The sequence below is a fragment of the Dipodomys merriami genome, unplaced genomic scaffold (assembly GCF_024711535.1).
Source record: "Dipodomys merriami isolate MVZ:Mamm:240054 unplaced genomic scaffold, mDipMer1.0.p SCAF_3, whole genome shotgun sequence".
Taxonomy (NCBI): Eukaryota; Metazoa; Chordata; class Mammalia; order Rodentia; family Heteromyidae; genus Dipodomys; species Dipodomys merriami.
This window is the reverse complement of record NW_027204492.1, coordinates 75,648,971-75,653,024: the sequence shown is the minus strand read 5'-3', so window position 1 is coordinate 75,653,024 and position 4,054 is coordinate 75,648,971.

The following is a 4,054-nucleotide window of genomic DNA, read 5'->3' as shown; positions in this document are numbered from 1 at the left end:
TAAGTTTTATGGTAGGATCTAGGTTTATCTTCCTTTCACTAAACACATTCCTTGATAAACACACCATAACAAGAGCATGGTGAAGTGAATGATGTAATAAAACAATTTTGATACACTATAAAACTGTGTTCAGTGACACATTTATATTCTATTTATATGACTAAACATTTGACCATACAATAGCTTCCACAAGATTATTGGCTAATTTGAGAGTGAGATTTATATGGTTAGGGGTATGACTAACATAACTACTTCTCTTGTATGCAAACATTAGTGCTATAATTTTATCAAAAGAAAAATCGATTATGCAGTTAGACTGAACAATGTCTGAAAATATGGTTTTATAAAATCATGGGAAATAGAACAAAATCTTCCCTTGACATAAAATGAATTGTTAATCTTCTTTTCACCACAAAAATTAATTTATAACAGATCAACATAGTCAATCATTTAATTCTTCATATGAACAACTGAGAGGTGGGAAATAAACATTGTGTGTGTGTGTGTGTGTGTGTGTGTGTGTGTGTGTGCACCTGTGTGTGCACCTGTGTGTGCACCTGTGTGTGCCTGAATGACTATGAGAAGTTCATGCTTTTAGCAAGAAAAGTCAGGTGTTCTGGATGGAACTTGTTCTGCAGTTACCATTTCCACAGCTGTGTGCTGAGAGTATGACCCAATGAGCTTCCAGACCATCCTGCTTTTGTACTTGGGGGCTTGCATAGCTTGCTGCTGGGTTCCCACTATTGAGACTCATGCCATCCATTTGCTGATTGATCTGTGAGAGGCTCCACTGAAGCTATTGTGCTTGTGGAAGACGAAACTTACTTTGGGCTTCACCAGTCTGTCCCAAGCCTCACACCAATTTGTGCATTTCCCCTAAAACCATTGGGCATGAACATGCCCATCATTGTGCCTGTGTTCTATACCATGATATTTCCTAGAAGGACAGGAGCTGTGAAAATCTATCAATCAGGTCTCTTCTTTTCAATCATGGCAACCCTGGTCACAGCTGCAGGCTACAGAACAGGACCTTGTGGTAACACAACTCTGCTTTCTCCACCCCAATCTTGGTTTTGCTGTAGTTTATGCAATAGCAGAGAGAAGAGGGTAGCTCTTGACTCACAGATAAAGTGAAAGAGACTCCACAATTATCTAAACCAGCCATGTGAGAAGGAAGATCCACATTCCTGAGAAGGCATCATTTGTAGTGGGTTCTGCAGTGTTGAGTGGCCTTGGCAACTTCCCTAGGAACTCTGCATCCCACCACCCTCTGAATGCTCTGAATTTAACAGTACATGAACCAAGTGGCAGCAGAAAATTTCAACCTCAATGCAAAGTTCCATTGTCCGGAGGGAGTATAATGTGAATGGCAGACAGGAGCTGAGCTATTCCTAGAGAAGGAAGTAATTTCAGGGATCCATCTAAGAGTGGTGTATCCAGGAAGATAAAAGTTAAGATGTGGCTTTGGGTAGATACTTGACCAGCATGGGAAGAGAAGGTGTCTTGGAAAGTCTCAGCCACAGAGAAAAAAAGGTAGGAGTGAGGACCTAGTGCTAGTAGAAGAAAGGGAGGGAAGGAGAGGAAAGAGGAACTGAATTACTGGTGAACAAAAAGTTTTCCAACTGACATCCAAGAAACTATGAGCCTTTTCCTCAGCCTGACCTCCACTGGTTCCAATAAGCTCCTATCGCACTCATGTAGGAGGATTGAAAGTGATCCATGAGCTAGGAACTAAGAAGTTAGAGCATGACTTCTGATTGACACTGGGTTTCAGCTTGGCAAAGACAAGGAAATGGAGAAACTGATCTCGGTTATCCATATCAGCTCTGTGATCATTTATTAAAGTCAAGCTCTTTGATTCACTAATTAATTTATATGTTTATTTCATCCTCCAGATGGTCTCTCATTTTTACTTCCAAGTATCAGATGTAAAATTAAAGCATCACATGTGTGTATAAATATGTGGAAGGCTTTAAAATTAAAGCTACTTTTCTCTCCATCTTTCAATTTGTCGAAGTGAGGAGGTAAATACATATACATATACATGTACGTATTATTGTTCCATCACTCTTAAAACCATACAAACACTAACTGGCACTACTGGTGAAGAGCTAAAGTAACTCCATTTTGAGATTAACCCCACCATCTTGAGCTAGGCTGCCCTCAGAGTAACCCTGAGAGAAAAAAAAAAAACAATTCTCAGTTGCCATCAACCCTGCCCACCCTTAAAAAACAGAACAATTGCCCAAGTGTTCCAGGAACAGAACATAACGGTTTTGCAACCATTGAGCTGTCAAACGTGGACCAATAGTTCAGAAAAAGGGCAGTGCGGTTAGGATGGATTCAAACCAATCATGTAACTGCTTGTGTGAAAATCCCCTAAACTTGTTTGTTAAATGCTATAAAAGCTGTGCTGATTTTGTGCTCGGGGTTTCTTAATGTCACCGGTTACTGAGTGCACTGAGGACCAAACTCAAACTTGCAAATAAAAGACTCTTTTGTTGTTTGCATTGATCGTGGTCTCTGGTGGTCTTTCGGGGGTTCCAAGTCTGTACAACGGTGGAAATGTAAATGGACTTCTAATGATATAGTTATTAATAATGAAGGTATTTCTCAGAAAATTCATGTCAGATAGCTTCACATGAATTTCACCAAAATCATATGTAAGAAGTTATATGTGTTTTGCACAACCTCTGCCAAAAAATACGAGAATTAGAGGACTTCCTTTTCTATGAGGCCAGTATTACCTTGACACCAAGCCATCAAAAAAGAAGAAAGTTACTAAAAACATCCTTGTGAATGAGCACATAAATTCTCAATGGAACACTGGAAAGCCACATGTCAACTGAACACTAGAAAATCAGTTTGTCCCAGGTTACCAATTCCCTGTGAAAATTACAGCTGAGGTCATAGATACTAGAATACTTCCTAGAAAAAACATTAGCTGCTAGGGATGCCTTGAGAGGTAAAAGAATTTTTTCAGCATCACTCACCTGGTAAAAAGTTGGCAATATGTCTGAATCCTCTGGCTTCAGGAAAGAGTGGCAATGCCTGCTTCTAAACATGGTTAGGAATAGTAGAGTGAGTTGGATTGGTGGAACTGGATCTATTTTCTTGCAAATGGTGAGGGGGAACAGTCAGAAGTCAATGAGTCCTTTGAAGAGTCCTGTCAGAAGAAGAGAATCAGGAAAGGACAGAAAGAGCTGTTCACTTTTTCTTGATCATCTCTCACTCTCTCTCCCTTTCTCTTTTTCTCCTTTCCTCTTTTTCTGTCTCCTTTCCTTCTTTTCCTCTCCCTTTTTGCTTTTTTCCTTCCTTATTTCTAAACAGAACTTGAAACACACATAGCCAGGTAACCACAATCCAGAGGCCCCAGCCAACCCACCTGTTCAGAGATAATGAAGAAGTAAGATATTCTATTGTTGTCTTCCAAAATCTACTGGCTCAGGCCTCACAATTTCTTAGGGAAGGAGTCTTGTCCATTCATGGAGATACTAACCCTGAACAAAATACACTTCAGCCCATTTCCTTTGGAGGACCCACAGGTGACATCTTCAAACCAACGGTCAGACAACATAGGCCGGGGAATTACTGTGGCCAGAGCCCCAGAAACCCAATGCTGTACATCTCCATCTAGATCTGCCCACATCATTTCAAACAGACCAATTGCTGATTGTGCCTGCCATATAACTGCAGCTTCTGGAGACTCCCCAAGTGCTCTTAATCACCTGAGTCAGTTTTTCAGGTCTTCGTTGGTTTTACTTCTACCTCTTCTGCCAGTTCAGCAGAATCCCTTCTACTTTACATAAATTCTGATCTGCCATTTTTCCCTTTTTTAATCAACAAACACTTATTGAAAAGACACGTGGAGAGATACTCAAGAATGTAGAAGAGTACAAAGACCCAGGTTGCGCTGCCTGTCTTGACCACCGGGTGGCAGGGTTGTGCTTGAGGCCAGAATCTAGCACTGGAGCCCTGGAATGTCTGGGATGGTTTGCTAGACTTGTGTCAATTTCTGGCACTAATTTCTCAATCTCTTTTGATGATGACTGAG